This window comes from Andrena cerasifolii, chromosome 13, assembly GCF_050908995.1.
Source record: "Andrena cerasifolii isolate SP2316 chromosome 13, iyAndCera1_principal, whole genome shotgun sequence".
Taxonomy (NCBI): Eukaryota; Metazoa; Arthropoda; class Insecta; order Hymenoptera; family Andrenidae; genus Andrena; species Andrena cerasifolii.
In genome coordinates, this window is record NC_135130.1 from 6594741 (window position 1) to 6607689 (window position 12949).

At 41.3% G+C, this 12949-nt stretch overlaps 1 protein-coding gene across 2 annotated transcripts in view; it reads left to right on the forward strand.

Moving 5' to 3' along the window:
- The first annotated feature begins 536 nt into the window (after positions 1-536).
- Positions 537-12949, forward strand: part of LOC143375922 (uncharacterized) — a 54006-nt gene continuing 41593 nt past the window's right edge. For both annotated transcript variants that reach the window (XM_076825570.1, XM_076825571.1), the window contains exon 1: positions 537-657. The gene's annotated coding sequence lies outside the window, so the exon portion shown is untranslated. The remainder of the gene's footprint in view (positions 658-12949) is intronic.

Genomic DNA, 12949 nt, shown 5'->3' on the forward strand with positions numbered 1-12949 from the left:
TTGACGCGTCCCCTCGAAGTGCGAGCATCGTTCACGGACAGAAAAAGGTGAGACGCATTGGATACCTTAGGCTGCTCGTGCAAGTTGTGATAGATTTTCGTGGGTTCATAACCTGACTTTATCGGGTTATGGTACAGCGTTCGAAGCATGTGGGTACACAGGTTATTAGTGGAAGCGTGTTTGTCGAGTTTTTTCGTTGTAAATCGGATCGACGTAGTTGGTGTAATAATTAGAAGTGGTAAACGATGGGGGCGTTTCGTGGTTTGTGAGTTTAAGGTTTTGGAGTAAGAGGTTTGGCGTTTTGTGGGGAGAGTTGCTACCGAACCTGAAAGTTGTAAGCTTTGGGACCTCGCTGCGTCCCTTCTCAGGTGTTATAATTAAATAGCTGGCGATTCGGGGAGGGGGGGGGGGTTCAAAGGGAAAGGAAAGGGTAGATACGTGTTGCGTGGGGCGGGGAGGAAAGAAAGGGGTAACCTCCAATTGCGCGTGTCAAGCTGACCGCGTCCCTGTTGATGTTATTATATTTTCCAACGCAGGTACACGGAGCGCCGAGCAGCGAGTGTAAACAACGTCTGCGACGAGGGTGAAGGACGCTATTCTGAGCAGTTGTGTGTTGACCCGCGAAGCAGAAGGGTGGCTTCTGGAAGCAACAGTACGGTGAGTCGAAGCTCTGCTCGTAGAATAATAGTAATTACGTGGAAACGTGTCAGCAAATATTTGAGTAACTTGTGAATGTTACATCGCGTGCCTTAAGCCACGTCCCCACGTGTTTAATATACTTATAGGGGACACTTAAAGGCACGTATCCACGGGTCCAAAGCATGGTGTAGAACATACTTGAAACTTTTGGGAAATGTGTTTACAGATTAATGCTTTATGTATATATCGTATTGTGCTTTGCAAAATATCCGTTTAACAACTCGAAACGTGGCATTTGAACTAGGGCTGTAACGAATATTTGAATAGTCTAAGTATTCGGATATCAGAGAATTCGAATTTGAAATTCGATTATTATTATTATTATTATTATTATTATTAATTATTCGTATTCGAAATTATTCGTATTCGAAATTATTCGAATTATTCGAATATTCGGAGAAATTATTTGTATTCGAAATTATTCGAATTATTCGAATATTCAAAGAAATTGTTCGTATTCGAATATTCAAAGAAATTATTTGTATTCGAAATTATTCGTTTTCGAAATTATTCGAATTATTCGAATATTCGAAGATATTATTTGTTGTTGAAATTATTCGAATTAGGTACTCGAAGATTCGAAGAAATTATTCGTATTCCAATTTTTCGATTTCCGAATTATTCAAATTATTCGAATATTTAAAGAAATTATTCATATTCAATTATTCATTATTCGAATTATTCGAATATTCAAAGAAACTGTTCGTATTCCAAATTATTCGTATTCGAATATTCAAAGAAATTATTTGTATTCGAAATTATTCGTTTTCGAAATTATTCGAATTATTCGAATATTCGAAGAAATTACTTGTTGTCGAAATTATTCGAATTAGGTATTCGAAAATTCGAAGAAACTATTTGTATTCGAAATTATTCATATTCAAAATTATTCGAATATTCAAAGAAATTATTCGTATTCGAAATTATTCGAACTATTCAAATATTTCGAATAATGACAGCTCTAATTTGGACTTCCTGGATTTCTTTTCAAGTGTTCGAAGTAACGTTCGATCGCGATCGATCGTTCGCTAAGCTTCAATTTTAATTTCCTTTCTCGCGTATCAATCAGTACTTTCGATCGACGAAAGATTGCGGCTAAAGGGGGGGGGGGGGGCGATTGCACGCGATAGAAGGGCAACGTGCAAACGATGCACCGTGGAGAAAGAGTAGCGATGGGTAGACTAGTCGTCATTAAGTTGCATAATGTCGTACGGCCGCGGATCTCTTGCAAAAGCAAGATAATGAGTGGCGTCGACAATGAAAATTGCACGTTTCGGGGCACGAATTAAGGCGGAGCATTCGAACAGAAGCTTCAATTCCGAGATCCACCAATCCATGCTCCTTGGTGCCTTCTTTACTCTTACTCCAAAACTCTTTCGCTGGGCTACTATTAGCTTTTACCCTTTCAAAACTTAGGGAGGCATTGAAGACGGTATCGACTTCATAAATTGTGAAACTTCAATTCAATATGACAAAATAGTGGTCTGAGTTTAAATCCAGGCTCTATACAGAGCGATTCAAAACTACGTGTCTTCAGTTCAGGGTGTCAAAGAGGATGATGAAATGAACATTTTATTCTAGCACTATTTTCCTAGATAATATTATATAGAGGAATTATGGGTTTTTAAAAATCAGTTTACAGTTGAAATCAACATTTTTAACTCGTGGTTTCAATGAAAACCCAAGCACTCGAATCTTCTTATCTTTAAATTCTTATCTTATTTAGTTGCAATAAACTCGACTACTATATTTTAAATTAACAACAAATTATTTATTAAATAAAGAACAAACATGAAACCGTGTACAAACTGACAATTACACTTCTTTTTAATAATTCCTGCTTGGCAACAAATTATTATTTTATAAAAAGAGTAACGTTGCTCAACAACATATAGCCTAGGGAATAACCTCTAGGAAGAACTCTATGAACTGTTAACAGGAGACGCTACATTTAACGCGATAAATTCCTCTTAATGCCAAAAGCTTGAACTGTTGCCCCACAGAGTGGTCCCCAATTTGCGTGCCGGGCTTAAATTCGCTCCTTCGTCGTCTAGATGCCCGGTGCCGCTGATTGGTGCAACTACTTTCGCTGCTGGTACCAGGGAGCTCGATCGACGATTGACGAAACCAATTTAGCCCCGCGAACTCGTCTCTTTGTATCGTCCATAATAGCTCGGGCCGCTCGCACGATACGCCTGTGCAACGATATTACAGCAGCGTACAATGTAACTCGAGCGAAATGGATTTCCACGATGATTCCCCGGTGCACGCTATTCCCTCCGCTGCGGGCATCGAAGTCACCGACTTCGGTCCCTTCGCGCTCCGTCATATGCAGCTCCATCGACTATTGGAACTCAGAATTAAACGTATCGTTTCACCTCTGAGAATCACTAATTCCACATTTCATTGAAACGTATAATAGATAAATTTAAGAAAGCTGTAGTTTCTAATTGACTGCCTTAACTCTCGCCTTACGGATGCGGGGCCCATTTGGGACTTATCAGCACACTAGCTGTACTATTCGGCTTCGCCCGGAATTTAGATTCTGATTTTATATAAAAAATGTTTAGTTTTGTTTTGTGAAAATGGTCACAGTCCTCTGGATTAGTCAGGCATAATGAGCTGAGGCACATTTCGGGATCCCAGGGTTTATCGTTCGAAAGTTTTTAGGCGACAGACAAACACACAAACGTATAGAAGTTTTCTGTTTTATATATTAACACAGTAGCAGACCCGGCTGGAGCCTTTTTTTGCGCCCTAGGCGAACTTGCCAAATTGGGCCTTATATTCGTAATAGGGGTGGGGAGAGTGTATGGGGGCCCGAAGCTACGTAAAAAAAAATTAACAATAATTTTGTATCAATATTTCGCAAACTAATAAATTCCCGAAGCTACAATTTTAGATTTAGGGCCCACACCCTCCCCCCCCCCCCTTCAAACCTCGTGTCGATCGGCCACGGGGCTCATTCGGAAGAATATCCAAACATTTATAGTACAATTTGTAACATTTCATTTAACACTTTATTTTAAAAAATGCCAACAATGAAAGGACCATTTTGCACCGCACGCAGCTGCCTAATTTGCATATAGGTAAGAGCCGGGCCTGTATAGTAGTACTCCTTGAAAAAGATACCAATTTTAGATGATAAAAAAATTGAAGCTAATATAGAAGCTTATTTTGAGCGCTTCCTAGTATTTTTAATTCCACGTGGAATGCTTAATTAAAATGCTAATTAAGTCTTCATGTATCTTCGTCTATCACCCGTTTTAATTTCAATTTGAAAGCTGCGCATTCCCTTCCCCGATTGAAACGAATTTCTTGCCGCACGGTTGTTTATCGAGTCGAGACGAGAGGAAATGGCGTCAACAAGAATCCCAGGCATTCTTACCGCGCGCACGTCGGCGACCGCGACTTTGCGGCCGGTTATCTCGAATCCTTGTAAATTATTCCGCGTGTGTCTATGGGCGAAGACGGATGTCCTTTAACTTATGGATATTGATGAGGGACTACTCGCAGAGTGTCAGCCACCATTGCCGACGTCTGACGCACGTCGTCGCCGGAAAGTCATCCGCGCGATGCAGCACCCGTTAAATTATACTCTGAATTATGGCGGGCCTCGCCGTACGAATATCAATCGACCACCCCTGGCCTCCCCTTCTCCATCGCTCTTGCGATCCTCCTCCACATCTTCGGCTGTAGATCGTTTTACGCAGTGCCGGGTTAACCAATAAGCACGTGCCTGGGGCGTCAGGGGAAGGGAGGGGCACCGTAGAGATTTTCTGGATTTTAAGATCCAACTTTTGTTAGAAACACCTTTTAGTGAAATTATCGGAAATGAATAAGAAATTCTTGCATAAGGGGGCCTTAAAATCTTTTAAGTGCTCAGGGCCTCTGAAGGTCGTAGCCCAGCCCTGGTTTTACGAAGCAGTGGAGTTGGTAAACTTCGGGTTGAAGAAGATAGAAAGAATGTACTTCAAAGGCAGGGACGGATTTAAGAAAAAAGGCCCAGGTGGCAAACGTTCTGAGGTAGAGCTGTAATTATTCGAGTATTCGAATAATTCGGACAATTTCGGAGTCGAATAATTTCTTCGAATATTCGGATTGTATGCGAACATGAAATATTTGTTCACGCTTTAACGTGAAATTATTTTCATATTTTACGATTACTTATTTCTCAAACGATAAATTTGGAATTTTATTAATCTTTTGTAAATTTATTTGACTATTGAATTTTGAACGTTGATGCTGGTTTGTTAGCAGTAACGTCTTATGTTATTTGTAAGAACTGCGAAAGTGAAATTCAATTTTCTCCGCTCACTAACCTTCACGTACGATTCAAAATTGAAGTGCAAGTGCGGAATGAAATTTGTCAAGTCACGTACCACGCGAGTAAATCGGGCCTTACAACCCCGAGAGAAGGGAGGGGCATTCGCGCGTGTGTGGGTAGCTTACAGAAACAAAGAATAAAATTAGTCAGACAAAAATTAGTAAATAAAATTAGAAACAAAAAATAAAATTAGTAAAATGAGTAAGATGGTGTCTACAAAGCGAATACTACTCTATAAAAGCGATTTTTTTATTAAGAGAACTACCTTAGGAATTTTTTTTACACAAACAATAACGCCATATGCGGATTCAGCACCACAAAACACGTACAGATGCCAGGTTTTAGCTGATTATTCTTAAATAAAAGGATCTTGCCGTTTTTCGCATAGGCCTTGAGGCTGTATTTAATGTTATTGATAACACGAGCAAAACAGATCCGTTTCGGTTATAATTTTCAGGATTTCTTAGTTACTATGAGTACTTTAGAAAATATATATTCCAAATCGGGAATCCGTATTCCCTGTAACTGAATCTGTGCTTGTCAGCTCGATAAGTAGATAAAGGTGATAACAATTCAAGTACATGTAGGCTGTTTTTGTTATCAAGGTAAATATTGTTCAGCTCGAGAGGTACAATACTTTTATATAATACGATTAAATTTTCTAGCTTGTCGTGGGGTTTAACTGGGTAAGATAAATATCGAAGCTACCATGATCGATATCATTTAAAAAAGATAATCTACTGCGAAAACACTTCGAATTCGAATTCCGAGAACTCTTTTGGAGTCCTCGAAAAATAAAGTCTGTTCCAGCAGATACACAGGAAACACCCACGAAAGATCGCGTTTGGAAGCGTAGCATCGAATAATCGGTGGCTTTGCGATTAAACTGGTCTAAATATAGCAGCTTCCGAAACTAAACGAAGGCTCGGGAACCGAAAAATTACTGAAAACTGAAAGTTTACTTGGAATCCAAGGTTAAAATTTTAAAGGGAAGGATCTCCTTGCAGAATTCTAAAATGCACTCTAGAAGCCATCTTCCAAACTACTTTATACTTGCAATGTTGAAGTTTCAAAATTAATTATTTATTTAAACCAGTATACTATAGTATTTTATTTAATTTAGAATACCAATGATCTTCGATTTCCTCCACTTTCCATCAAGCTCCATATTATCCCTCTCACAGCATCGTGGCCCAGACTTTCTTTATTCCCCAGTCCCACGAACAACAAGTAGATACAATAACATCTCTCGCAATAAGCCTTCCTTCGGTTCGTGAAAATTCGAGCCGACCATTGGACGTTTTATCGTAACCCGTGTATCGCGCTGCTCGCAGCGATATTTTTACACTTTCTCGCAAGCGAGAATTCTCGTGACTCCTAGAGATACAGCAGGGTATACACGTAGCACAGCGTTCTCGTCTGTCTCCACGAGATGCTGGGGCAATGCCCTGTCAAGGTTGTGAATGTCGCGTGTATCGACGAACTTCCTTAACCCGGCGATTATTTTTTCCCCACATTTCCCTCTTAAGCCGCGCTCCCACTTGGCCAGCCGCCGGCGCAGAGCCAGTCGCCGCGCGCGAGCCGCTGCGCGCGGCGCCTTAAGCCGCGCTCCCACTTGTCCAGCTCGCGTCGCACGGTTTAACGATTCCCGCTTCGTTTCTGACAAACGAATCGTGCCGCGACACTGAAGAATAGCTTGGAGATCAAGCAGAATCACGAGAGAACAGTTGCGCGAAGTAAATCGATGTGTTCGGCGAAGAGAACGAAGCAGAGGCTTCAGGGATTGGTTCTTTTCAACGCGCGACTCGTTTCAATGTCGCCTCGAGCACCGAGATCCTCGGCGCTCGCATACCGATCGAGGACAGATCGTGACGCGAATCGAAGCCTAATGACATTTGCCAGCGACAACTGTGTTCGGCTTTCACGGGCCTCGAGGCGTCTTCGATCGAGCGTTTCCTCGTGACCGCGGCAAACACGCGGAAAGATCGCCACATCCGTTGCTTCCGCACTTTCATCGCGGGCTTCCTCGGAGCGAGGATGTGAGAAAAAAAAATGGGAGATCCCTGTCTGGAGGATGCAGCTGGTGAAATTAAATCCAGCAGCGTGTAGTTTCCTAGCGTGAAATCGATTCTGCCGATTTTTGGAACCACCGGTGTTGGTGAAAAGCAAGCTCAAACTATTCTGTTTTATTCTGGAAGCCTGCCACTCTATGAGATATAAGCTTTAAGATAGCACAATTCTTTTTAGCACAAGCATCTTATTTCCCTTACCGATCAGAGTTTAAACTTTCCTTTCGCCGCTGCCGTATGCACCTTCACTTAAAGTGTGTTCGAAAAGTTTCATCGTTCACTGAACCGCGACTTAATATTCGCAAGGGAAGATGGGAATTAAAAAAATTACAAAACTTTGGGGATACGTGGAGGACAGGTGTGTGTTACGCAATTTGTTTTCAGGTGCAAATCCACTGCGGGACAAAAATATTGTGTCTCGCACGAGACTTTAATCTGACGAGAAAGTTATTTTATTATTTTTCAATTATGTTGATACCAGTTTGTTGAAATTAGACTCCATTAGATAAGTTTCGTGATAAATTTTCAAGAACCTTATCTCTCGCGACTATGTCCATTATTTACATTCAGTTATCGCTGAGATTTTTGCCTCGAGATAGAAAAGTCTTACCGTGGATTCGCACCTTAAGGCCATTTTCCGATTTCGCGTTACAACTCGCGAACTGCGAGAGATACTTTTTTTTACCAAATGATTTTTCCTAATTAAAAGGAGAAGCTTTTGTCGGTAACTTTTTTTTCTCTATCTCTTACAGTTTACGAGTTAAAATATCCGGATTCTCAGGGGTCAATTTCGCCCCCTTAGAGTGAATTTTGGCAGCAACAAAAGTTTAAAATTCTTCGAATTTCCGGGTTGGTAATCTTCCCTTGTGAGTATAGATTTGTGTGAAGAGGGATGCGCAATACTTTTCCCGGGAGCTGATGAAACTAAAAAGGAGAGTCTGGAACAATGCTGTATACTGTAAAAGTTCCTACCAAGAAGCGAGACTAACCTTCGTCCATTTATTAAAATTTGAGACGCACTCCTTAAACCCAGAAGCATCAAACCCCGTCCAAGTTGCATTGAGAGATAAGCAACGCTGTTCCGCTCCGCTGGGATCCCCAAGGTCGGGGATTTATCTGGGACAGAAAACGAAATGACTCGTTGATCCCTTGCACCTCGCGTCTTATCTGACCCGCTGGGCTATCTGCGAGAAGGAAGTCTAAAAATATTGTAGAGGAGCACGAGGATGAGGAGCAGCCAGGAAGCAGAGGCCGCCTGCTTTCTCCGATAGACCTTTCCCCTACGCGTGAAAGCTCTACCCCTAGCGATGCCTCCTTGCCGTTTCACAGATATCGCGTCTGCTCCGCGTACTCGCTGATTCAGAACAGGTTCTAGGAAGCGATAAAATAGCGCAGGAAACGGTGCAGATTTTTAAAAACGAGATTCCCTGACGGAATTTGTGGGAACCGGTGGAAAAAGGTGGGGGCGCTGTAGGCAGCGAGAGGCGAAGGATTGCCTACCGCAGGCGCTGGGCTACTTAATTTTCAGAGGCTCGTGGTTTTGCTCCACCGCGTCTCACAGTAAAGTGCTATTAAGAAAAAATGTGTATTTTATCGTCCTCTATAACTCTGCGAATCCGCAAGACAGAATTCTTAAACCACCCTGTACAAACTCAACCCAAACCGAACGCATTGATTTCTCGCGACGCTGCTTGGAACATCTCCAGCGAGTCCTACGTTACGCAACCGCCTCTGTATATTTCTCCACGCGCCAGACACCGTAAAAGGGTCGAGGGAATAATTGTTAGCCATCTTTTCTGCCATTTTGCGGTGAGCACAGTGATTTGCTAGCTTCCGAAGGCTGATAGAAGCTCCGCAACGATTATCCTGCAATTTTCTCTTTAAATGGCCGGGATAATTATCTATTCCCAAATATGCTCGCTTAGGCTCGTAACACATGGGTCAGTTTTGACCCGTGCCTCCCTGCTATGTAACCCCGTTTTAAACGGTGTTCTTTTTAGCAGTAGAGAAGCAATCCTTTCAATTTCACAAGTTTCCTACACCATCATTAGAATCGAGGATGTCGCTCCTGGGTCCAGAATGACCCAGCACCGCCGGCAGAGGGTTAAACTGGTGATCCTGTTCTGCTTGAAGAGGAGAGGCTCGTAGAGAATGTTGCCTGTAGCAGGGCTATTCATTCATGAAATTAAAAGGCCTGGAGGCTGCCACTTGCGTTCATTGCTCGGCCATGGAACTCAGGAAGGCGTGCATCAGCAATAGAGCGCGCTGCAGCCTCCCTCGTCGCTCGTTGTAAAACTTATTCATGGGCAAGGTACGGGTTGCAACATTCCCGCCGGAGATGGCAACCGAAAAGGGAGCATTCTTGAATTTCCCGAGAGCTCGGTTGTGCTTCGATAGTCGCGATAGTTTCAGCAATACTTCTGCTCTATCGACGATTGGGTCGTTGCGAGATTGGCAAAAGAACGGGCAATTAGCGGGAAGAAGTGTGACGTTTTTGTAATCGTTAGCGAATCGCACTTTCGTTTCTATGCTCGACTTGCAGCGGTTGCGGTGTCCAAACCGAGCAACCAGCAAACGTGGAGCAAATCTAATATTGGTTTTACGTTTGGGAGATACATCTTGCGAGCGATGAAGGGGGAGCTCGAATCGATTTTCATAGGGTGTAGTCCTCATTTGCTGTGGTTGCTTCAATTACAGTGCAGTAATTCTAGTAAACAGCTAATTTATTGGTAGACTTTACTGTGGATCCTCTAATTTATCGCCAGCCTCGAAATCTTCTTCGTTAATCTACTTGCAATTTTTCATCTCTTTTCATTCATCGAGAGCGCGAACTCCTTCGCCGGGAGCCAGTAGCCAGGCTTCATCGAAGCAAAGATCCTCCACTTCCGGCAATCTTCATCACGCTGAGTTCCCGTCCTTACCGAGCCGCACCATGGATGTCGAATTATGTAACGGATTCGCGTACCATTGTGCAGCGTTATTGACTGCAGTTATCGCATTATATGCGTTGCGCAACCTTGCTACTCCCTTTCAAACTAACTTACAAGCTTGTGCTCTCGGAGCAGCCGCTCTAGAACCGCCCACGCTTCTGAGGAGATGTTTAATAAAAAGAGTACGTGAAACGAACGACAAGGCAAATTAAAGTTATACCTTAACATTTGAATCATAGTGAAGAAAGTTCCTATGTTCAACGCAAATAGATAGTTGGCGTTTCTTTCTTTAATTCCTTTACCGTGGTTGCGCTGTGAACACGCGTAGATGGCGCTCGAGATTTATATGTATCGCCATATCTTCTACAATTATTTATTGATCAGTGTGAAAATTTGTGGAAATCTTCCTTGTATGTTAAGGAAAAACTTTGTCGCTGCAAGTTATATGTACCTCAAAATTGCCTTGATACTTTTTATCGGTGAACGTTGAGAAACATGGTATCTGCCCAGTATTACTTTTTAATTAAATATTATTACATTTTTTAAGATAAGGGTTTCGTGCATACACTTTACGGCTTCGCTAGGGTTTTCTGAAGTTATGTTTTAAGTCGCATAACGATCCGTTAATATTCACTCAAGTTATCGCAATTTATGTTTAAAGAAATAATGATTTTGGACGATGACAAATTTGTTGTTTATAATTTTTAGCTCGAATAGTAGTGATTGGATAAACAAACTGTAAATAGAAAAAATGTGTGTCGTGACGAGCTTTACAACACTATATTTTTTAAAGTATAGTTTACAAAAAATTAATTTTCCAGTCTTTTTTAGCGTTTGGATAATTATTTTTCCCATTTTTGAGCTCTAGTTCCCTGCGACCCTTCAAGTTCATTCCATGTAATTTAAATGGTCGTTCTTGTTATTTTCTTTCCAACGCTTAAAACTCACCGTGTCTATTTATTTAAAAATGCATTGCAGATAGTAGCAATACTTAAATACGAGCAGCAATAATAATGAGTCACTGCTGACACAACACTGCATGCAAGGCGAGGATTAACTGATTAAAACAATCGGGGAAACATATGGCCAATGTCGGATGATAAGATATACCGTAGTAATCTGTTGTTATAAATGGTAATGGAACTTAGAACAGCCTTATTACCAGGCGTGGTTTTATAACGCTGGCGTACCCCATTAATCTTCTTCCATCATCTGAACAAATGGAGTTTTATAAAAAAAAAAGTTCAAAGCTTATGTATTTACAAGCTTTTATTTAGCTTCACTTGTGAGTTTGTTCGTTAGTTAGTTAGTTAGTTAGTTTGTGAGGATGAAATCTTGTAAGCTAATTTTGACCCACTTCCACATGTCCGATCGACTTGAAATTTGGCACACATAAGGTGAATGTCCCAATTTCTGCTCGTTTAAGAGGTTACTCGTTAGAAACAAGGTGTACAAAATTTATTTGTGATCAAAATTTGCAGAGTAATTGATTAATTCTTTACTAATAAATCAACCAGTCGCAAACTATTTAAGAAAGATATTTCAAGATGTTTAACTACTAGTAATTTGTAATTAAACATAATGCTTTAAATGTCCGTATTTCTGCTGACGAAAAATAGCGATGTACGTATTTCTACTCACCATTTGTACCAATTTCTGCTCACATAATATGTTGCCTTTTTAGGTTAAAATAAGTTACACATTTTATGGGGATGTTTTATAACACAACAGTAAAGCACAAAATAATGACAAGCAAAAAATAAAATGCCTTCCAATAGAAATAGAGGTTACAGCATACATTGAATTGTGAGGTTATGTTGCTAAAATTTTGGCGAGTAGAAATGCGGACACGACGGTGATTCACATGACCTTAAACCTAATCACCCGTTTTCTACTTAAAATAAGAACTTTTACTGCAATAGTAACACTTTTATTTTTCATCATATAAGGGAATTCTTTTAAGGCAGTCTTTTAGGCCGGTACCAAAATTATTTTTCTTTTTTTAGTACATTTTAATAAAAGCTTGTTTTTAATTTTTTATATTTTAATTTATTAAATAAATGACTTAATACTAAGCTTCAAGTATTTTAGCTTCAAGCAGCCTATTCTGAGAACCCTCCAATCTATGAGATACAAATCATTATTATACGTCTTTAGGACAACAGAAGATAGATAAAAGGAGGAAAGAAAAATACAATTGTTACTCAACCTAAATAACCGTAGGATATAATTCTAAGGCATAATATCTTAGCTGTTAAGATACAATTCCTCTGACAGACCTATCTTACCTCCGTTATGACTCACAGTTTGAACTTCCTTTGAACCACTACAACCCAAACTGCCCAATCACTAGCCACAGAAGGATCCCTCGGTGAGTACATATTAAGAGACTTATAGTACCTGCAAGTCCATATAACGAAACTACCAATTAGTAAGAGAGTAAAGGGGCGAGATAACGATCGATAAAAATAAAATCTCCCATGGAGGTATTAAAATCGATTCGCGTTACGCGCGAGGATGCGCCGGCTCGGTGGTGCGCGGCCGTCATTACCGTTTCCTAGTGGGCTCCTTTTTCTTCGAGTGGTCTCGCTATTTTTTCGCGCCGGGCCGGATCGTACGGTACATTGCATTAAAATCAAAACGTCGCCGAACGGGCCAGCCGATTTAACGATCGCCGTGGCATCCTCGCGACGTTGCGTAACGGAATCGCGCCGGTCGGGATTATTACCAGAAACAAGTAGAGCATCCGGGGGACGTTTTTGCGCGTGCTCGGAACGGCCCTCTCATATCCGTCGAGCCTTTGATCGTTATTAGCCCGTTATTACCGGTCGTAGCTCGCCGCCCAGGTATAACAGCTTTAAATACCGTAATCCTGTTATCTAATGTTCGAGCCGAGCGACGGATCTCGGCCCATCGCCATGGAG